Below are 24200 nucleotides of genomic sequence, written 5' to 3'. Positions count from 1 at the left end.
CCTCAGCCTGGACTGCACCCTCTTACAATACAGGCCCCCTCAGGGGATGTCGGACCCTGATCCCCCGCAGGGCCAGCCTGTGTGGTGTTGAAACCCATTGTTCCTCAGGGGGGACCTCTGTAGTGAGATCTCCCTCTGGGTGCAGGGCCAACACATTTTTGTTGTTGTTTTCTAGGATTTTTTTAAAATTGATTTTTAGAGAAAGTGGAAGGGAGAGGGAGAGAGAAACATCAATGTGAGTGGAACATTGATCCGCTGCCTCCTGAATGCCCCTACAGGAAATCGAACATGCAACCCAGGCATGTGCCCTGACTGGGAATTGAACCAGCAACCTTTCAGTGCATAGGATGATGTCCAGCCAACAGAGCCACACCGGCCAGGGCAGGGCCAGCTCATTTTTAGTCTCTGTTCCTCCTTTCAGTCTTCACACTGCTTCTTCTGTATATCCTTACTTATAAGACTTCTGTTCAGCTAGTCCTCAGAGGGCTATCCAGGTTTATTGTTCTTTAACTTATTTGTAATTTTGATGTTGTCATAGAGGACTTGAATGTAGCTTCCTTTTACTCTGCCACCTTAGACCTAGTCTATTTTTATTGATTTAATGTCATATTTTGAAGATTAGAGAAATTGTTAGTCCTCTTGTGACTCAGTTTCCCATTAGAAAAGTTTAAATCTAATTGCACTGTGGATGTTTAAGAATAGCTACTCATTGATAAATGGTTCTGCTGTCTTTGGTAAAAAAAAAATACTGTAGGATTAAAATATAATATGAAGGCTCCAGATTGGCCTTTTTTATGCTTATTTTTAATTTGACTTCAAGAACTGTCTCTTTATTTCCTTCATGCTCTTTGTAAGTACATTTGCTATAAAATAACTCATTAGAATTACCATGTGGTCTTTGCAAAAATTATTTTTAGCAAGCGTGGCTTAGTTCATTAGCCATTTGATTTTGATCAGATCAGCAATGAGAGCTACTAGTTACATAAATGTTAATGAATGCATACTTGTGGAAGGGAACCAGGGAATTGGTGAAATGGCACTCTGATGTAAGAATTGACTTTGACTTTTCATACTGGACACAAGGTAACTTTTAGTTATCACAAAAATGACAATAGACGTGGCCTTTCCTTCTTCTGCACATCAGGGTGCTGAGTCATCTACTTAATGCTGTTAGCCATTAACCCCTGGCTGTAGTAGTTAAGGAAATGGACTTTGTAGTCATGCAAACTTAGGTACATACCCCAGCTCTACTGTCCACTAACCTAGATACGCTATAAAAACGCTATGTGCCTCAGTTTCCTCATCTGTCATTTTAAAAATAGGATACTTATCCCACATAGTTGTTGTACGTATTAATTAATGTAAATAAAGTATGTATTTATGGGCATAAGGAATAACATTTAATACTATAACGTACTTTCTAATCTTATGTATGTGTCTACATTTTTTAACTGTGTTTTTATTGATTTTTTTTTTTTTTTTTTTTTTTTTTTTTTTTTTTTTTTTTTTTTTAGAGAGAGAGAGAGAGGAAAGGAGAGGGATAGAGAAATAGAAACATCGATGAGAGAGAAACATGGATCGGCTGCCTCCTTCATGCCCCCTATTGGGAATCGAGCCTGAAATCAGGAATCGAACCAGTGACCTCTTGGTCCATGGTTCAATCCTCAACCACTGAACCACACCAACTGGGCTGCTTCTACATTTTGATTTGGGAGTAGCCAATGGGACTGAAAGGATGTGGGAGAAGTGCCAGGGAAAGAACCTATTCTCATAAGGTCTTATTCTTCAGTAACCAGAACAGTGTCACAAAACATTCATTAAATGATTGGTGAAAAAAAGAGTTGACAAACAAAAGTCTTATTCTTCTTACTAAAATAGCTATAAATTAATAACAATAGCTTCTTTTATTGTTTTTTGTTACATGATAAGCACTTTATTTTTTTGGTTATATTTATTCCCATTTTAGAGATGAGGAAACTGAGGCTTAAAGAGGAAAATTTTCTAGGTTCATAGAGCTAATAATTATCCCAGTTGTGCATCCTTTGAGGCATAAGCTCAAAAACACTAGGCTATTCTTTATTTGCTTCATGATGAAATAGCTGCTTTGAGGTCAGCTGTTCTGACCACATGACCCTTTGGGGATGCTTCCTTAATCATCCACACTTAAGATAAAGTGCTGAAGCTGGTCCAATGAAATATCACAAATGTCACAGCCTTCCACCCTGCCCATCGATGATAGCAATTTAGGGATGTTTTAAGTAATCAAAAGACCTGTAATATTCAGACCTTTGTCTATTCTGCAATTTTTTTCATCTCTTACAATTACTAGTGTAGCCAACCGAACATACAATCCCATTTCTTAAAACCTGTCATGATTGACCTCAGACCTTCCATCCACAGGAATGCCTTATTTTCCTTCTAATAGGTGGCTGATCACAAAACCCACTTTAGCCGAAGTAAACATTAGATGACTGTTATTCTTGGAAAACAATGACGTAAACATTAGATGACTGTTATTCCTGGAAAACAATGTCAAAGTCCAGACCTGTAATTGCCTGCCAGGTAACAGGACATAGTCAAAATAACGTAAGTTTGTGCTCCCCTTGTTAAAGCATCACTTATATTCTGAGTCAGAAACCATCCGTCTTGGTGCTGGCAAAGTATATAGCAGAAATAAAATGCTATCAATACCAACGATTGTGAAATGGGGTCAGAAAGCTGAATACCAGGAGAACCTTCTCATTGGCTATTAATGATGTCATGGTGAAACAAGCCCAATGTTCTAGGCACATGAATGTGACCTTTCTTCTTCTTCTTTTTGGCTTAAACATTTTTCCATGTCATCTGAGCAGCAAAAACTTCCACTATATTCACAGTTTTTCCTGGCTTTCACATCATTCCCTGAAATCAAATTCACTGTATGTTTTATCTTTAAAAGTATAAACCAAAAGGACATTTAGTTCTTGTGAAGAATGGACTAATGCAGCTCAAATCTGAGTGTTAACTTATTGTCTGTCTTTTTTTTAATAAATCTTTATTGTTCAGATTATTACAGTTGTTCCTCTTTTTTTCCCACATAGCTCCCCTCTACCCGGTTCCCACCCCACCCTCTGTCCCTACCGCCCCCTCTCCACTGTCCTCATCCATAGGTGTAGGATTTTTGTCCAGTCTCTTCCCGCACCCCCCACACCCTTTTCCCCCAAGAATTGTCAGTCCACTCCCTTCCTATGCCCCTGCTTTTATTATATTCACCAGTTTATTCTGTTCATCAGATTTTTTTATTCACTTGATTTTTAGATTCACTCGTTGATAGATATGTATTTGTTGTTCATAATTTTTATCTTTACCTCTTTCTTTTTCTTCCTCTTCTTAAAGAATACCTTTCAGCATTTCATATAATACTGGTTTGGTGGTGATGAACTCCTTTAGCTTTTTCTTATCTGTGAAGCTCTTTATCTGACCTTCAATTCTGAATGATAGCTTTGTTGGGTAGAGTAATCTTGGTTGTAGGTTCTTGCTACTCATCACTTTGAATATTTCTTGCCACTCCCATCTGGCCTGCATAGTTTCTGTTGAGAAATCAGCTGACAATCGTATGGGTACTCCCTTGTAGGTAACTAACTGTTTTTCTCTTGATGCTTTTAATATTCTCTCTTTGTCTTTTGCTCTTGGTATTTTAATTATTATGTGTCTTGGTGTGGTCCTCTTTGGATTCCTCTTGTTTGGGGTTTTCTGCACTTCCTGGACTTGTAAGTCTATTTCTTTCCCAGGTAAGGGAAGTTTTCTGTCATTATTTCTTCAAATAGTTTTCAGTATCTTGCTCTCTCTCTTCTTCTGGCACTCCCATAATTCGGATGTTGGTATGCTTGAAGTTGTCCCAGAGGCTCCTTACACTATCTTCATATTTTTGGATTCTTTTTTTCTTTTTGCTTTTCTGGTTGGGTGTTTTTTGCTTCTTCGTATTTCAAATCTGACTTGATTCTCGCGATCCTCTAGTCTGCTGTTGGATCTCTGTATATTATTCTTTATTTCAGTCAGTGTATGCTTAATTTCTAGTTGGTCCTTTTTCATATCCTCGAGGGTCTCACTAAATTTATCAGCAGTTTCTAGAAAATTCTTGAAAAACCTTGTAACCATGCTTTTGAACTCTATATCCAGTAATTTGCTTTCCTCCATTTCTGTCATTTGTGACCTGTTTCTTTGTCTCCACATTTTGGCTGCTTCCCTGTGTTGATAGAGTGGCTTTGTGTGCTAGGTGTCCTATAGGGCCCAGTAGCTCAGCCTCCCCAGTTACCTGAGGTAGACACTCTTGGTGCACTCCTTTGTGGGCTATGTGCACAGTCTTATTGTAGATAAGCCTTGATTGTTGTTGGTATCACTGGGAGGAATTGACCTCCAGGCCAATTGACTGTGAGAATCAACTGTGTCTATGATGAGAGAACTTCTGTGTGGGGGGAAAAACCCTTATGGGGCAAGACTTGCTTCAGTGGGGCTTTGGTGCTCACTGAGTCTGCCCCCTGAGTGTGTCCCTTATGGATTTGAGGAGTTGTAATCTGGATGGTCCTACTCTGACCCCTGGGTACACTGGCTCTTGGATCTCCAAAGAGGTGCTAATTTAGCCTCTGCCTGAGGCCACCCACCAGGAGCTATGGAGAGATCTGCAGATTCCTCTTCTTTGTTTGGGGTTTGGAGGTGCCCAGATGAGGCCCAGCTGTGAAGCAATGCAAGCTGCTGTGGGGCTTTGGGCCTTCTTTTGGGTGTTCTGGGTCTCTCTGACTCAGCTGCAGTTTGTTAGGGAATTTTAGATTGCAAAGGGCCAGGCCATTCATATGAAAAAGCCTCTGCACACAGCTTGGGTGGGGCGGGGTCTCAGGGAATCAACAGGCGGAGCAAACAGCTATGACTTATCCTCAGCCCTGCCCTAAGAGGCTCCCTGGGTCTCAGTGTCCCTTGGTAATCACTGCAAGCACCTCTGAGAGAAAGCTGCCCTCGAGTTCCGCCCAATGCCAGATAGCCCAGTTTCTCCCCATATAAGTCTGGGTCCCCAGAGTTTTGCCCGGAACTGGAGTTCAGAGCAGTCGGGAGCTTATGTCTCCCTCCTGATTGAAAAAGACAACCACGTCCTCAGTTGCCAGCCCTTACCGCTCGCGCCTCCGTACCTCTGCACTTTACTTCTGCACCTCCTCTGAGTCTCAGTGTGCTTTTCTCTTTCCTTCCAGTTGTAGAATTTCCACTCAGCCAGCCTTCCTGTGGTTCTGGATGATGTCTGTTTTGTCTTTTAGTTGTAGTTTTGAAATGGTTGTGCGAGGCAGCAATTTCAGGTGTTTACCTATACCGCCATCTTGGTTTCTCTTCTACACTCATTTCTTATTATCTGTCTTAATAAGAAGATATATTCATATATGTTACTCTATCATTAAGTTATTTTGTAGAACAAATTAAAAATCATTTCAAACATAAATGCAATCTAGACAAGTTATTGAGGTATATACAAAGAAAATGCATTCAAAATATGATCAGTATTATGATCGAGTATTGTCTGTGAGCTAGGGATTTCAGATAAAATCCAGGATTCCCAGTTAAATTTGAATTTCAGATGAACAAAAAATATTTTTAGCGCAAGAATGACCCGAAGATTATACAGGGCATACTTATCCTATAAAATTACTCCTTGTTTATCTGGAATTAAAGTTTAACTGGGCATCCTATATTTTTATTTGCTAGATCTGGCAACCCCACTCTGAACTTTAGTATATTTTCATTTGTAAAATAAGATTATAATGACTAGCTACTTCATCTGGTTGTTAAGATACGCAATGTGGTAAAATAATAGTGTCATGAGTCTTTGGGGACTTAAATATATTCAGCTGTAGGCCTATCCCCTCAGACCTCAGTAAAAGAAAGAGGAAAAAGAATCAGAAGCAGAAAGAGACAGAGATAATGAAAAGGAAAATGGGAGTGGGGCTTGCAACGGAGTTCAGTATCTGGTTAAAACGTGAGTCTTACTTCCCCACTCTGACGGACTTGAGCGGAGCTGCAGAGCCTAACCCCGGGGCCCTGCTGCAGCTGACTTGGGCAGAGCTGCGGGGACCCTCAGGGGCCCAACACAGGAGAAAATATATAGGCCAGAGCCTCCCCACGAGTTCAGTTCAGGCTTTGGATCCGGAATTCCCCTGGACTAGCACATCTGCGAAATAAAGGTTAAACTTTTCTCCCTCTGAGTGCTAGCTGATAGTTCTCCTGTGCATTTTGCCACAACAATGAGAGGCAGAGAAGGAAATACGAAATACTTGGGCCATCTACCCAGCCCTCCATTGAATGTGCCCGAGTATGAGAAGGACATGAGAGACTGTTTCTGCTCAGGTCTTGTCTCCCTGTGGCTCCCATAGTGTGAGCACCCAGTTGTGCAGGAGTGTGAATCTAGTGTTTAAAGATACTAGTTTTTCATGCAAATGGTCTCTAAATTCAAGCCAACTTCTTCATCTGGAGCTCAACCAAAAAAACAAAACAATAAAACCAAAAAACAAAAACAAAACAGTGATCTGTTCCTATGATGAAGGAAAAAAGAAATTTTTGGACTTATTAAGAAATGGTATGTTGATATCAAATGTGGCACTTCCTAAGAGGTTTCTTGAGGGTAATTTAACAGTAGACAATATTCATCTTGCATATTGGTCTGAGAGCTCCATCTCCATGTTATTGCGCTGTAATTGATGTAAAAAGTGTCTTGTCAGTCTGACCAGTGTGCCTCAGTGGTTGAGCGGAGGAAACTGGCACCAGGAGGTCCAGTTCCATTCCCCCATGTGTTGTGGGCTCCATCCCCAGCAGGGGTGTGCAGGAGGAAGCTGATCCCTGCTTCTTTCTCACTGACGTTTCAATCTCTCCATCTCCCTCCCTTCCTCTCTCTAAAATAAGTAAAAGTACATATATTTTTAAAAAGTGTTTTGTACATAAGATAGTAAATTGATATAAGGCATCATTATTTTATATTCTTTTTTCACTTCCTACCATTTTATTGTTTTTATTATCAGAATACACCAAATAAACTGATATTTAAGTTTTTGAGAGTTTGCCACAGAACTTTAAATAAATGGAAGACAATTTGAAGATACAAATAGATTCAAATATAACTGTGATTTGACTGATTAGGACTAATGTCTTAGAAGAATAAAGGAGTAAATATGATATAGCATCTTAGGAAAAAACTTAGAAACAATGGTATAACTAACTATAAATACTTGGCATAATTACTGAACAAAAACAGCCTTTCTTTAAAAATAAAATTACTTATGTGTGTGTGTGTATGTGTGTGTGTGTGTGTGTGTGTGTGTGTGTGTGTGTGTTGAAATGATTGGTCGGAGAGTAGAAAAAATAAATTCCTAGAACTTCTGTCTTGCACATTGTAGGATAATCTTTCATGAAATGTGGCAGGAGTCTGTTTAAGAATGTGCTGCAGGGAATTATCTTGCCCTAACAGGAAAAAAGGTCAACAAATGTAAATTACCTTTTTTTTCTTTTTGCCTAATTGTTATGACATTTTTTACTATATATCTACTAATATATATCTACCAAATGATTAATTGAGATAGAACAGTGCTGGGCAGGATGATAAGAACTAAAGGAAGTTCAGTTGTGATAATGATGATGATGGAGCTGATGATTATACTGTCACAGCTTATTATAATTACTTGAATATTATTGCAAATATTATTAGAATTATTTGACTATAAGCTCCTTAATTATAGGGACCAGTCACCTCTTTATTCTTTCCAGTACCCAACGGAGTATTTTCATTCTCACTTCTAAGGGAAAATATTATTTTTATTCCCATTTTTAGAGCTGGGGACTGAGGCACTTATAGGTTGTCATTCATCAGGGTAGACAAGATACTAAGTGGTACACCCCGTATGCTATATGCCTTTTCTGTAGCCATATAAACAATGTTCTGGGGGTCATTGGACAGGGGGACAATTAATGCACATCAGGGGGGACTGGGTAAGACTTTCTAAGATGAGCTGAGACTGGAAATATGAGTCACATTGTAGAGGTAGAATTCCACAGTCAGGATTGGAAGGTTATTCAAAGCAGAAGAAATACTGTAAGTAAAAAGGAATAAGCAGCTTAAGGAAAGCAAATGAGCTCACAGAGCTATGAGCTGTGAGAATGATGTAGGGCCAGAGAAGGGGGTCAGGAACAATATTCTATGACCGATCATGAGTTGGGGCAGTGTCACTGTGCAATGGGGCTGAAGAGGTAAGAGACCAGATAGTGAATATGGGGGGAAAGAACTACTGGGATGGGGCGTGGGTAGAGTTTCTACAGGAGAAACTATAGAAAGGGAGGGTGGAGATCAGGATCTAAAAGTACCCTTTTTAGGCCCTGGTCCTGTAGCTCAGTTGGTTAGAGAGAGCATCATCCTGACATGCCAACATTGTGGGTTCAGGGCACATACATAAAAAGCAACCTATGAAGGCATAATAAATGAAACAACAAATCTATGTCTCTTCCTTTCTCCCTCTCAAATCACTAAGTTAAAAATTTGAAAGAAATAAAAAATAAAAGCACCCTTTTCTCTTCAATGAGCTCTTCAGTCTAGGACAGTGGTCGGCAAACTCATTAGTCCACAGAGCCAAATATCAACAGTACAACGACTGACATTTCTTTTGAGAGCCAAATTTTTTAAACTTAAACTTCTTCTAACGCCACTTCTTCAAAATAGACTCGCCCAGGCCGTGGTATTTTGTGGAAGAGCCACATTCAAGGGGCCAAAGAGCTGCATGTGGCTCGCGAGCCACAGTTTGCCGACCACGGGTCTAGGACATATCAAGTTGAATTTGCTGACCGATCTTCTCAGGTGGGTAAATTGGCAGGAAGTTGGAATGTGGGTCTGGAACCCAGAAAATCATTTAGAGCTGTGGAGGCAGATTTCTCAAGTGATCGTATAGTTGCCTTGGGGAAGAGAAGGTGTGAGAGGGAAAAAGAACTGAAAGTGAGACAGGAGATCGGGCCTACGTTAGAAGTGTGAGCATAGAAAAGACAGAGAGGGAGTAGTTAGGAAAGTGGGAAGCTCCTGCAAAGTCTGATCAAGTCCTATTTATTTGGCACAGGTAACAGTGACTGGTTAGAAAATGATAATTTTGTTTTTCAAATAACACACTGTTCCCTGCTCTTTCTTCTACCTAAATCCATGAACACACACACACACACACACACACACACACACACCACCTTAGCTGAAGGCATTCTGTTCTACATTCTACTTTGGAAATAAACACTTCCCAGAACTGTAAAGAAAGATTCTTAGGAGCAGAAAACCAAAAAAAGGATTTCAAGAGCCCATTTGGTCCATCTCCTTGCCAGGAGGGGCATTTCCTAAATCATCCAAAGAAGAAAATTGTCAATTCCATTTTTAAAATACCTCCACAGATGGCGATTCCATAAGCTTCCCTGCTAATTTGCTTCAGTATTTAATCAGTCTGACACACAAAGTTCTTTACATCTAACTCCATGCTCTCTTGCCGTGATGTAAAATCTATTTCCTCCTCAGAGATGGAAATCTAAAACAATCTAATAATCCAGAAAACCCTCAAGTCAAATGTTCTCAATCTTAATGGCTGGAAAGATGCATGTGGTATTTTTTTTCCTCTGGTTCATATAATGCTATTTAGTGCCAATGAGAAATGAAGATATCTAGTCTTAAATCTGCAACTAGCAGACACTGATTGAATGAATACTCAAATGTATTTTTGCTCTGAATAATATACGCGTTATTTGGAATCATTGAACCAAAGTTTTTCCTAAGGAAAAAGACCCCCATCTGAGGATTTTCATGAGTCTTTTGAGGGACCTCTCTAAGTCTTTTATCCATCATCTAAGCCTTTCATACATGATAAAAATGCCCAATCTTCAAATGTTCACAGGTTATTTGTAATAGCATGAGCATTATTTTTTGGTTACTCTCCTTTCTAAATAATGTCATTGGACAAATTGCCTATTCTTTAAGCTAAAAACCTACATAAGAGTGATTTTAAAATTTCTTGGATGATACCTTCAGGCAGTGAGGAAAGAGATCTACTAAAATAACTTAAAAAGAAACAGGACAGCCCTAACTGGTTTGGCTCAATGGATAGAGCATCAGCCTGTGGACTGAAAGGTCCCAGGTTCGATTCCGGTCAAGGGCATGTACCTTGGTTGCGGGCACATCCCCAGTAGGGGGTGTGCAGGAGGCAGCTGATCGATGTTTCTCTCTCATTGATGTTTCTAACTCTCTATCCCTTTCCCTCTCTCTCTTTAAAAAATCAATAAAATACATTTTTTTAAAAAAAGAAACAGGACAAAATTATTTTTTAATTTAATTTTTGACATTGGTTTTGCACCAATAGGCCCAATAACAGAGAAGGTCACACCGAAGTTAGAGACATAATAATCAAGAAAGCATGCCATGACCTTCTCTCATAGGTGGGAACAAATGAGAGAGAGAGAGAGAGAGAGAGAGAGAGAGAGAGAGAGAGAGAGAGCAAAACATTAATTCAAAGATATTTAGAGAGACCAACTTCCAATATTGCTTAAAAGAGCCATGAAGAGTACTTCAGTGAATCATGAGAAGTTCTCTGTTGTTATGAAAATACAAAGAAAGATCTTTCCATTTCATGACAGATAAAACTGCCATGCTATCTTTCACGCACAGGTTTAACCTCTAAGAAATATGCTCTTGTATCTGCCTGGAATTTTCTCCCCACTCTCATTTCTTCTTTACTGTCCTGACACTTGTTTTGTAAGACCTACGGTGGATGACATCTGCTCAGAGGAAGCTGTTCTTGACCTTCGCGGGCTGAGAGGCACCTGTTCTTCATACTCCAGCTATATCCTATTTTTAACCCATCCTGAGATGAAGCACATTATATTTTAATTATCCCACCCCTTATCCATCTCTCCTAGCCAACACGAAGGGCAGGAGAGAACCTTTTATCTTATTCAGGCTTATATATCCAGTAGCTAGAACATTGTGTTAAATATGTGAAAATTAAAGAAATACATATATGGCTGCCAATGTCTTCCCTGCTGCTCTCCTTGTTAATGTTCTTCTTAGTCAGGACTGCCTGGCCTTTCCACTTAGGTCAGTGTTACAGACTGAATTGTTTTCCCTCCTCAAATCCATATGCTGAAGCCGTAAGCCCTAGTACCTTAGCATTGAGACACGGTCTTTAAGGAGGTGACTGAGTTACCGTGAGGCCACCGGGATGGGTACAGATCCAAGCTGATGGATATCCTTAGATGAGGAGATTCCAGGGGCATGAATGCACCGAAGGACAACCGTGAGAGGACACAGCAAGAAGGCAGCCATCCGCAAGCCAAGGAGAGAAGCTGCAGAGGAAACCAACTTACAGACACTTGGTCTTAGTTTTCCAGCTTCCGAAACAGAGAAAGTAAAATTCTGTTGTTTTTACACAGTCCATGGTATTGCATTATGGCAGCCCTAGCAAACTAATATAATCAATACAGGGTGGGCCAAAAGTAGGTTTATGTTGTTCATATGGAAACTAATACAATAATTAATGAATAATATTACGAGAATAAACTGTGTTTTGCATGCCAGCAACTGTAAACCCACTTTTGCCCCACCCTGTATTTTCTCTTATGTATTCCATAGGACCTCACCCTTTGACTTTTGTTTTGCTAATCCTATATAATAAAAGCTTAATATGTAAATCAACCGAATGGCAGAACGACCAGTTGCTATGATGCACACTGACCACCAGGGGGCAGACACTCAACACAGAAGCTGTCCCCAGCCCGCAGGCCCCAGGCCAGCCAAGGCGGGTGCCAGCGAGGGCCTCCCCCTCCCCCCCTGATTGCCCCACAGACCAGCCCTGGATCACTGGCCAGGCCTAGGCATCCTATCTGTGCACAAATTTCATGCACTGGGCCTCTAGTCTATAATAATAAAAGCGTAATATGCAAATCGACTGAATGGCCAAACAGTGGAATGACTGTCTGGATGACCTTCCGGACGACCTTCCAGACAAAGCCGGGGCTGAGAAGACCTACTCTTGCACGCATTTCATGCATCGGGCCTCTAGTCACATTTGTAAAAGCTTGATCAAATCTCTCCCGCTTAGGGGTCCAGTGAGGAAAACAGAAACCATTTTAAATCTTTCAGAGAGGGGGGATTTTAGACAGGATGTGGTCACCGAGAGGATGAAAGAGCAGGCAGGGGATCATGAAGTTAAACAGGGGCTAGTGAAGCAGCTCAAACTAAGCTATTACCACCTTCAGAAATAAAAGGACAATAGGAGGAAGGCCTGTGACCAGAACCCCGAAGTGAGGCGTGTCCGGCAGAGCTCAGCACCATGGCTGGCAGGAGCTGGTGTTCACAGCAAAGGCAGCCAGAGCCTGAAGCAGAAAGACTCTCTATTACCTTCCTCCTGCCCACCACACTTTAGCCAGGGCCTGCTCTTGTAAGAACAGGTCAAAGCCATTGGACAAGGGAACCTGGGAGATGCAGTGTGCAGGGACTATCTATCCTGAGAAGAGCAGAAGAAGGGTAAACATTTGATGTGAGAGCCAACAGTCAAATCATGGGCACCGCTCACTAGACTATTAGTGACACAAGGGCTGGACGGGCATCTGTGTGGCCCCTGTTTTATCCTCAGCCCAGTACTGCACATCAGATATTGGGTATTTAACACGTAGTTGTTAAATCCATTTTAGCAGAATGAACTTCCCATTCCTCACTTACTAAATTCTCTGGCATAATTAATATGCTGCATATTTATAAAACCCTACTGGAGGATAAGAGTCAGCACTTTATTATCTGTTTTTTGTTCCCTGATTTAGTGCTGGGTCTTAGAATATGCCTGGAACTCTATACATATTTGTTAGACCCATAAATGACATTTCATATAGTGGAAAAGCTCAACCAAGCCATCTTTTTAAAAAATATTTTTAATTGATTTTTATAGAGAGAGAAAAGGAGAGGGAGAAAAGAAACATTGGTGTGATAGTGAAATGTGGATGTGATGGTGAAACACCTATTGGCTGCCTCCTGCATGCCCCCTACCGGGGACTGAGCCTGCAACTCAGGCATGTGCCCTGACCAGGAATCGAACCAGTAACCTTTCCCTGCATGGGACGATGAACAACGACTGAGCCACACTGGCCAGGGCAACCGTTTTCTTAAGTAAGGTGCAATGCATCGGGACGGGGGCCATTCTCCAGTTTGGAAGAAGACATGGAACTTGTTGCCATCCAGGTCAGGCACAGAGATTTTGCCACTTTGCCATGATTGTAACAGTGATGGCTGCCTACCGCCTGAGGAGAGAAGCAAAGGCGTAAAATCCAAAGCCTCCCAAAGCTTCTTGACAAATTTGCATAAGGGGTGGAATGCATGGGTATCGTGCTATCGTAAAAAGCCATGTCTGAGGGGTGACATTCCAATGTGAGATATAAGGGTTTATTGTTATAGACCCAAAGCTTGAAACTTTATAGCATTTATAAAGAAGTATAAAGAATGAAGTACAGATAGATGATTCTCCTGAAAAAAAAATATATATATATATGATTTGGTGTAGGGCATATGCCATGTAACATCTACAAGCTAACCTATATTTAAACCTGAAACAACACATATTAGAACTGCTGCCATTTGGGGAAAATAAGTCTGATGAGAGGGAAACCTAGAGAAAAGACATCAGAATGAAGTCATAGGAGATGAAAGGCTTAGAGACAAAAAGATAGGTTAGCCAGCAGAGAAGCCTGAGGGCAGAAATGAGATGGGTGTCCCTGTAAAACAACAGTAAAAAGTGTGACTATCAAATGAGAAGCAGGCGTACATCCCTGCTCTCTCACTCCTTAGCCATCTGACCTTGGCCGTATTCCTTGTGCCTTAATGTTCTCATCTAAAAAAATGGGGATAGTAATAGAAACTACCTCATAGAGCATTTATGAGGGTCATATAGAGAAGATCATGTTAACACACTCAGGGAGGTTAGCAATGTGTGCGATTAGTATCCAGTGAAGCTCACAGAAAACCAAGAAACGGTCATGCGTGTTGGGCTGGGTGTCAGAGTTCCTCACAGCCAGGTCTGCAGAAAAGCCTTACGTAAAGAACGTGTGTGGCCGAAACCGGTTTGGCTCAGTGGATAGAGCGTCAGCCTGTGGACTGAAGGGTCCCGGGTTCGATTCCGGTTAAGGGCATGTACCTTGGTTGCGGGCACATCCCCAGTGGGAGGTGTGCAGGAGGCAGCTGATCGATGTTTCTCTCTCATCGATGTTTCTAGCTCTCTATCCCTCTCCCTTCCTCTCTCTGTAAAATATCAATAAAATATATTTTTTTAAAAAATTAAAAAAAAAGAACGTATGTGATGTCCTTGCAAGGTGGGCTATTCCAGTGCATTCAGACTGTAAAGCAAGAAGGTAGACTCATCCTGGCCATCCCCCCCACCCCCCCACCCCCCAGTGGCCATAGAAGAACTCTGGCCTTTCCTTCCATCACACGTGTAACTGTCCTTTCCCTCCGTTCCTAGGAAAGTGCGTCCCCGTCTCTTCCCGGCTGCCCTGGATGGAAAACGCCCTGGGTTCTCAGACCCAACACCCGGCCCCGTGAACATGAGCCAGATTCCGCTCTCCAAGCCGCTCTTTTCACATGTGATAAGCTTGGCAAGCTGCCCTGCTAAGTGTCAAGCCCCGAATGTTTGTATTCTTGCCCTGGTGGTCCTGAGGAGTTACTGGAATACTTTCGGGGGTCTGTTTTGGATCAAACTGCTGGCCGGGAGTGACATTGAGAAGAAGCAGGTGGAGTGAGAGAGAGGGGCTCTGGACTGCGTCGTATTTAATTCTGATAGCAGACGCCCCGTCTGCCTGGCTGCCTCCGAGCTTCCTTCCATTCGCCTCTGGCTCCTTCCCTTTGTGCTCCTCAGTGTAACAGGGCAATCTTTTGTGTATGTGTCTCTCCCCTTTTGCACCCCAGCAAGGCTTGTCAAAACGTCTTATCTGCTGACGAATGAAAGGAATGTCTCCAGTTCAGGCAGAACCTGGTCAATGCAGCTCCTGCCAACGTGGGTGAGCCCCTGAGTGAAGGGAGCTCCGGGGGATGAAGTACCCTGAGAAGGGCAGGCATTTCCCCCAAGAAGGCGAGAGGCCGGGCGGGGGGTGGGGGGTGGGGGGGGGAATGGCAGTGATCTGTGATGGGGAGCGGGACACACCACACCAGACGGCCTGGCCTTGGGTATTTGCCACTTCTTTCCCACACTGATATTCGAAAATGTGTGTTTAGGAGCCTGACTGTATTTTAAAGCTCAACGAGAATCAGTTCAGTTTCTTCTTCATAGAGGACTCTTGGATTATTTGAACTGAGATTCTGTTTTTGTCATTTCCTCCAAATGTCAACCATTTGAAACCTTTTCCAATGACATAAAACAAAAGAAACGTATATCCATTAGCATACACATTCTATGATGCCCAGTTAAGGATGATGTGTCATTTGATAGACAGCGAATGATTTAGTTAAGGCGTCAATGAGTGAATCCTCTTTCTGGTGTACACAGCACCACTGTCCATATAAACCCCAAGAGCACACTGAGAAGGAAGGAAGGAAGGAAGGAAGGAAGGAAGGAAGGAAGGAAAAACATAGGGAAGGGAGAGAAATAGTGAGGGAGGGAGGAAGGAAAGTGTCTTATTTCTAAATGTGAGGTTAGGGTTGGGGAGGAGAGATGTAAAGAAGAGATGGATGGTCAACCAGTGATTCTGCTCAGATATTCATGATGTCTGTTTCATTCTCATGACTGATGTACTAAGTACATGCAAGTTGAAAGTTGGACAAGGGTACATCTTTCTAAATACATTGCAGTCTGAATAAAAGCTCCTGGGAGCATAGAGCTTAAGGTTGGAGTTTAAATTCTAGCTTTGTTTCTTATTCTGTGTGACCACTTTTAATTCACTTAACCACATGAAACCTCCATATCCTCATTTGCAAAATGAGTCTAGGAATGTTAGCTACCTTTCCTTAGTATAGAGAAGTTACATAATTTTATTTAGCTTTAAAGTTGTCCAATCCAATCACCCATTTTCCAATATGGATTTGTACACACATATTCTTGAATTCAAAACAATTTATGTATTTTATGGAACAATAAAAAAAAACTTTAATAAATCAAACTTCTGAAAGAAATAATCTGTGCCAATTTTTATTTGGGGAAATAGAAAATTCTTACTTTTTATTTTATTTTATTTTTTGCTGCAAAAAGCGTTATAGTTTCATTTGGCCCAGTGCACGGGAGAGGGCTCCAGGGTGGTTAGAAGACTGGCTAGTAGTTCCGGGAAGAGGCTCAGGTAACAGCCAGGCCCCAGGGGGTGCAGAGGGGCCCCTCAAAGGCCTCTGGGCCCCACAGGCTCCTAGTCCTGCTGGAGGGTGAGCCTTTCCGAGAGACACTCGCCCAGCCCAGCCCGGGGCCGCCGCCTGCGGAGGGGAGTCAGGTGTGGCCCCTCTTCTGGATGAGCTGCACCTCCTCCCCCCGGAAGTGGTTCTGCAGGAAGTCAGGGAGCTGAGGGCCTGCGGGGAGACCCAGGGCCTGCCGCTCCCCAGGGGTCCTGGTCAGGCTCCTCTCCCAGGCCGGGCGGCTGCCATGGCCTGAGTGCGGCCCCCTCGCCTGGGAGGCTCAGCACGTCCTGGGAGAGGCCGGCCGCGCTGGGGTGGCGGCTCTCAGAGGCTCCGCGCCCTCCGCTGCTGCTCCCCCAACTCGCGGCCGAAGCCCGGCCCTCGGAGCCGCACGTCGCGGTGGAAATGAAGCCCCGAGAGAGGTAGGTGTGGGCCCAGAGGCCGCTGCCGGGCGGGGGTGCAGCCTCCACCTCGGTGGGGCATTCTGGCGAATGGGGAGCCCCTGGTGGTTCGGTGGGACATTCTGGCGAATGGGGAGCCCCTGGTGGTTCGGTGGGGCATTCTGGCGAATGGGGAGCCCCTGGTGGTTCGGTGGGGCATTCTGGCGAATGGGGAGCCCCTGGTGGTTCGGCGGGGCATTCTGGCGAATGGGGAGACCCTGGTGGTTCGGTGGGGCATTCTGGGGAATGGGGAGCCCCTGGTGGTTCGGTGGGGGCATTCTGGCGAATGGGGAGCCCCTGGTGGTTCGGTGGGACATTCTGGCGAATGGGGAGCCCCTGGTGGTTCGGCGGGGCATTCTGGCGAATGGGGAGCTCCTGGTGGTTCGGTGGGGCATTCTGGCGAATGGGGAGCCCCTGGTGGTTCGGTGGGGCATTCTGGCGAATGGGGAGCTCCTGGTGGTTCGGTGGGGCATTCTGGCGAATGGGGAGCTCCTGGTGGCCCGGCAATGAGGAGTGAAGGTGGGAACCCGGTGTGCAGCTGGGCCCGCAGGTGGCTGTGCAGGTGGAGATGGAGGAGACGCAGGAGGGGCGGAGGCTGGAGGCAGGGCGTCCCTGGGGCTGTGCCGCCGAACACGGTTGAAGCAGGAGGCAGAACCGGCCCGAGGGCGCTGCTAGAAAATTCTTTTTCAGAATTCTGCTTGTCCAGAATGGGTTGTTGTTCTAAAGCAGACCGTTTTCAATCTCTTGGTATGTTGTCTACCAAACAAAAGGGAGGAAATATAATCGCATTTCATTTATTACCTGAAATCCTTAGTCATATGTCTCATCATATGACTAAGGATTTAGTGAGAGGTAGTCCAACAAATATCTTAGCTAAAAATAAAATCTATGTATTCCTTCCCTCCGCATTTAGAATTCTGCTCTTCGGGGTGGGATAAAGAAGACTAAGACTCCTGGCTCATACTCCCTTCATGCTTCACCCCTTCAAACCAGACTCGGACTCTATTGGTAGACCTTGGATTTGTGTGTTACTGTCTCATTGGCCCCTAAACTTACAATCTGAGGAAATCCCTTACTAAAGAAAAAGATATTTTTCTGGTGACTGAGTTCTAACTTGCTTTTTACTTTTTTTTTTTTTGGTCAACGCCCTTTCTGATGCCCTGACACTGGCCTACGGTAGTTCCGTTGCTTGTCTTCCGGGCTGTCATAAAGGTGTTTTAACTTACATCTTTGCCTGTGACTATCCTATTTCAGGTCAACTTTTAGCTGCTTCTGGTGCATTTGCTGCATTCTCTTCTCCCAACTATCCTATTTCAGTCCCACTTTTAGCTGCTTCTGGTGCATTTGCTGCATTCTCTTCTCCCAACTATCCTATTTCAGGTCAACGTTTAGCTGCTTCTGGTGCATTTGCTGCATTCTCTTCTCCCAACTATCCTATTTCAGGTCAACGTTTAGCTGCTTCTGGTGCATTTGCTGCATTCTCTTCACCCAACTATCCTATTTCAGGTCAACTTTTAGCTGCTTCTGGTGCATTTGCTGCACTCTCTTCTCCCAACTATCCTATTTCAGTCCCACTTTTAGCTGCTTCTGGTGCATTTGCTGCATTCTCTTCTCCCAACCATCCTATTTCAGTCCCACTTTTAGCTGCTTCTGGTGCATTTGCTGCATTCTCTTCTCCCAACCATCCTATTTCAGTCCCACTTTTAGCTGCTTCTGGTGCATTTGCTGCACTCTCTTCTCCCAACTATCCTATTTCAGTCCCACTTTTAGCTGCTTCTGGTGCATTTGCTGCATTCTCTTCTCCCAACTATCCTATTTCAGTCCAACTTTTAGCTGCTTCTGGTGCATTTGCCGCATTCTCTTCTCCCAACCAGGCCCGCTTCACGGTGCTAAGACAACTGCCTCTGAGTACGAAACTGGCTGCTGCTTCACGTCCGGATCCTGTTTTACATTTAACGTGCGGGTAGCCAAAGTGCTCAAGGCATTACAGGCGACCAAGATCACCTATGCTGTGGTAAATAACTGTAACCAGTGGAGGTGCACCCAAAAAGACAGGCTTTCCCACGATTCGTAGGGTTACGTAATGTTTCTGCTGACACCGACTTACCCAGGTCTTCTAACCACCTCGTTTTACAGACAGGGAAACTGAACTCTAAAGAGAGGAAGAGTCTGGCAGAGGTTGTAGATAAGGGTTATTTATGCCCTTTAAATGTAAACTTGGTACTTAAAACACTAATTTGAAATGAAACAGATTTTATTTTTAACAGAGAAATAAACAGAAGGGAAGGAGAGAATTTGGACCCAGCAGGCGGAGATTGCGAAGGAAGTAGACAATCTTTGTTTATGTGCTGGGAGGGAGGCATAGAAGAGTAGAAGCAAGGAGTGTTAAAAAAAAAAACAACACCAAAAATGTCAGAAAAGAGTTTTAAAAGGTCATCATGAAACCTAAAGAGTTTAATAGGTTAACCAAGGCAGGAACGGAAAAGACCAATTTTATAAATGATATCAGCTGAACACCATGAAAAGCCAACAATGGAATGGTATTTTCTGGGATAAGGCAAAGGAAGATCTAAAGCCCAGGGCGTCAGGGATGACTTAAAAGAACGATTTGCTTGAAATCTTGGAAGTGGTTGTTCTTTCCTTAAATGAATCAGATGTATCAGAGACACAGCTGAACTTGGTGCATAAACAGTATGTAATCGGCTGTAATAAGACTCCTTTAAACAACGTAGAGCTAACTACGTGATTTGCTGATTTTCTTGTGGTAACAATAAGAAATCTACACTTCCACATTTCCAGATTAAGGTATGTTTTGAAGCCTAAATGACTGTATGAGTGTGAGATTTTGATGACTGTGCCTTCTTGTGTAGATCATTTTCCCCATATTTCTAGCTGTTGGGATAGATGGTAGTTTATTATTGTGAGCTTTGTCCATAGCAAAATTGATAGCTGGAAAGGACTGTTAATCATTTGAGTGTTCACTATAGAAGCAGCATCAACAATAGGTAGCCTCAATGTACTTTCAATCGCACCAGGAACTTCAGGGTCATGTTGAAAACATTTATGCCTAGCCCAGGGGTGGGCAAACTTTTTGACTCGAGGGCCACAATGGGTTCGTAAACTGGACCGGAGGGCCGGAACAAAAGCATGGATGGAGTGTTTGTGTGAACTAATATAAATTCAAAGTAAAGGAGCAGAGGGGAGAGCAAGAGAACCCTCCGCTCTTTCAGCTCCGTGGGCCGGATAGAACAGCCGAACGGGCCGGATCTGGCCCGCGGGCCGTAGTTTGCCCACGGCTGGCCTAGCCTCTTCATAGGATGTGTAGGCTTTGATGGAAAAAAAATGTACAGAAATCAGCTGTGCTCCTGATTTCCTCTCAAAAGGAAGGCATGTGAAGAAAGGGATGTTTACTATTATACAAAGGTTGAATAAATATTTGTGGAGTCTCTACATTTTATAAGGGACCATAGAACATTCAAACATCCTATCTAATAAAGAGGGAATATGCTAATTGACCATCACTCCATCACAAAGATGGCTGCATCCACAGCTGAGGCCAAGTTCCCTTAAGGAGCCTTAATGAGCAAGTAGCAGGGACCTGAGGCTACGCCCTCCCCCACCCAGCAGGGCTTGACAGGGGACCTCAGGCCGTGTCCCCCACCCAGCAGGGCTTGACAGGGGACCTCAAGGGGTGCTTCCTGTCCTGGTGCTGGGCCAGGGGACCTCAGGTGGGGTTTGACAGGGGACTTCAGGCCGTGCCCCCCACTGGCGGGGCTTGACGGGGGACCTCAAGGTGCGCTTCCCATCCTGGTGCTGGGCTAGGGGACCTGAGGCTGTGCCCCCCTGCCTGGCTGGGCTTGACAGGGGACCTCAGGCCATGCCCCCCACCCAGCAGGGCTTGATGGGGGACCTCAAGGTGCACCCCCAGTGCTGGGTCAGGGGAACTCAGGCTGTGCCCCCACCCAGTGGGGCTTGATGGGGGACCTGAGGCTGCACCCTCCTCCTGGTGCTGGGCCGGGGGACCTGAGGCTGCGCCCCCCCCCCCCACCTGGCGGGGCTTGACGGGGGACCTCAGGCCATGCCCCCCACCCAGCAGGGCTTGACAGGAGATCTCAGGCTGTGTCCCCCTGTCCTGGCACCGGGCCAGGGGACCTGAGGCTACGCCCCCTGCCCAGTGGGGCTTGACAAGGGTGGGACTGGCTGGGTCTAGATCTAGCCCAATGGGGGGGGGGGCGGCAGCCGGGTCTGGGTCTCACACGATTTTGAGGCGCATTTGGGTGGGCAGGGAGTTGACCCTGGGTTCCGTGATGAGCCCCAGACTCTGACAGGAGGAAGGTTTTCATATACATTTTACTAATTTTCTTTCATCTCTGACACTTCTATTATAGAGAAAGGGCAAATGGCAATATTAAATTATTTCCTCTAACTAATCCCCTTTTAATGTGCATGAATTTTGTGCACCAGGCCACTAGTCTATATATATAAAAGCCTAATATGCAAATTGTCCCCTATGACACACAGTACTTGTTGCAACAAAGTTGTAATCAGAGAAGGGAATGGAAAGGCGAGAGCCATCTCAAAAAGGAGGTGACATTAAACTAGGACTTAATGGAAGAGTAAAATGTTTGCAAGTAAACAAGGAAAAGATATTCGAGAGAGAGATAATAGCTTAGACAAACTCATAGAGGTCTAATAGTGTATTTCTAACTTACGTATACATGAAAACTTAATATGATGGAGATGCCATTTAAAATTAGTGGAGAGAATGTAGACTGACTATTCAATGAATGTGGCTGAGAAATAAGAAATTGGAAAAAAAATAAAATTGAACCCCTTCCACACATTATACACAAAGAAGTAAATTTCTGATGGGAAAAAGAAAAGCTTAGATGAAAATATTTTAAAATATATTTATAATCTTAAGATAGAATAAATAAACAAATGCACACACTATTGAAAAAGTATAAAGTAAATTTATATTTAAATCACTGTTACATTATAGACACTATAAATAAGAAGTCTCCACAAATACTCCACCACATTGGGAAAAGGCTTTGGCAAAGTATATAAGCAAATTATTACCCAAAATTTTAATGATGCTTACAAATGATAAAAACTCCTCCCAAAATAGAAAACTAGGGAGAGGATATAAATAAGCAATTCACAGAAAAGGGGAAAAATTATTAAATAAATATGTGAAACTATCTACCCTCATAATCTGGAAAAATCACAATTAAATATACCTTCTAACTTAAGTTGACAAAACATAAAATGATAACAGCAGATATGGGCAAGAATTAAAAATTGTTTGAAGAACAATCTAGCAATAATTAACAAATTTGATGATACATATTTCCTTTATCTCATCAGCTTCACCCCTAATTGCATCATATTGTGAGCTCCAATAGATGTGCCCAAGGAGATGTATAAAAAATGTAGATTGCAGCATTTTTAAATTAAAGTGAAAAGTTAAAACAGACAAAATGTCCATTAACTGCAGGAAGGATATGTCATTAAAAATGAATAAGCTAGACCTATGAGTATTAATGAATAAATCTTAAAAAGATACTAGTGACCAAAAATGACGTTTCAGGTTGACGATACCAAACATGAAATGTGGAAAGATACAAAACAATATTATTTCCTTTAAGGAGCAATACAACAACAAAAACAGGCATGGCTGAATATAAGAAATGCCAGTTCATGATTATGCTATCTCTGTGACGTTTTCCTTCTTAAAAAAAAGAAAAAGGAGAAATCTGAATGTTTGTTTAGATGGTCCTCCACAAATATCCGTGTGTTCTCTATGCTGTTGAATGTGGAATCAAGGTTCTCAACTTTTCATATGAAGCTCGGGAATCATTCAAATGGACATTTTTTTCTAAGACTATACATGCAACAGTCCTATAACCAGTACAGAGCATAAAGGGCTCCAATGATCCTGGAGAGGTTTTTTTTTTTTTCTCTTTTTCTTTTCACAATGAGGGTGCCCCTCTTTCAGTTGATATATTTCCTTCTTTATTGCTCACTGCGTTCCAGCAACTTATTCCTAAGCATGGTCTCACATTTGGACAGGACAGGAAATGCTCAGCAGTGAGGAAGTAGGCTGATGCTTGCTGTCATGTATGATCATGAAACTCAATAATTACCAGTTGCTGCAAAGTTTCCCCAAGTTGAGCAAAGCATGGAACAAATAACAGAGAACCTCTCGTTGGTTCTGTTTTGTTTTTCTGACAGTCCCCTGAGCCATTGGAGGAAGGCTCAGCAGGGGCAACTTACCTCTGCTTTCCTTGGCATCTCAGAGGCTGCGAGGGGAATCTTCCCAGGGCTCCCTCACCCGCCCACCCACGTGCTAGTAAGTGATGCTGGCTAATGGCCGAGACCTTGGCTTAGGTTGTCAGTTAAAACCTTAAACAGGTGGCCTGGGCTTCCTCAAAGTACGGTGGCTGTCTAAGTTTTTTGTTGTGTGTTTTGTTTTGATCACTGCTTCAACAAATTACCACAAATTTTGTGGCTTAAAACAACACAAGGGTATTATCTTACAGTGTTACAGGCCAGAGTTCAATGGGGGTCTCCTGGGGCTAAAATCGAGGTACTCCTTTCTGGAGGCTCTAGGGCAGAATCTGTTTCCTTTATTCCCCTTCCTCCATCTTCAAAGCCTTTCTTTCAAAATCACCTCTCCCTCTGACTCCGTTGCTTCTGCCTCCCTCTCCATGAGCATTTTTCAGTAGCACATCTCCTGACTGAACTTTCTGCCCCTATTCCACTTGTAAGGACTCTTGTGGTTGGACTGGGCCCGCCCAGGTAATTTAGTAAAATCTCCTCATCTGAAGGCATTTGATTTTTTTTTTTAATATATTTTATTGATATTTTACAGAGAGGAAGGGAGAGGGATAGAGAGTCAGAAACATTGATGAGAGAGAAACATCGATCAGCTGCCTCCTGCACACCTCCCATTGGGGATGTGCCCGCAACCAAGGTACATGCCCTTAACTGGAATCGAACCCGGGGCCCTTCAGTCCTCAGGCCGACGCTCTATCCACTGAGCCAAACCGGTTTCGGCAGAAGGCATTTGATTTAATCAAATCTACCAAGTCCCTTTTGCCACGTGAGGTGACATTAACATGGCCAACAGCTTCCAGGGATTAGGGCACGGGCATTGGTGGAGCGGGAGGGCATTGACCTGCCGGCCACAGTGGCTGACTTCAAGGACAAGCTCCCTGAGTGAGCCGGAGAGACTTGCAGCATCACTTTCCCCTGCATTGCTACTTGCTAAGGCAGCCGTCATGCCCACACAGCTTTATGAAGAGGGAAAATAGACCCCATCTCCTGATGAGGGAGTTCAAGGTTCTGGAAAAGGATGTTGGGATGTAAATACCACTCTG

The sequence above is a fragment of the Plecotus auritus genome (assembly GCF_963455305.1).
Source record: "Plecotus auritus genome assembly, chromosome: 11".
Lineage (NCBI taxonomy): Eukaryota > Metazoa > Chordata > Mammalia > Chiroptera > Vespertilionidae > Plecotus > Plecotus auritus.
The sequence above is the reverse complement of the archived record's forward strand: the minus strand, read 5'-3'. Positions refer to the sequence as shown.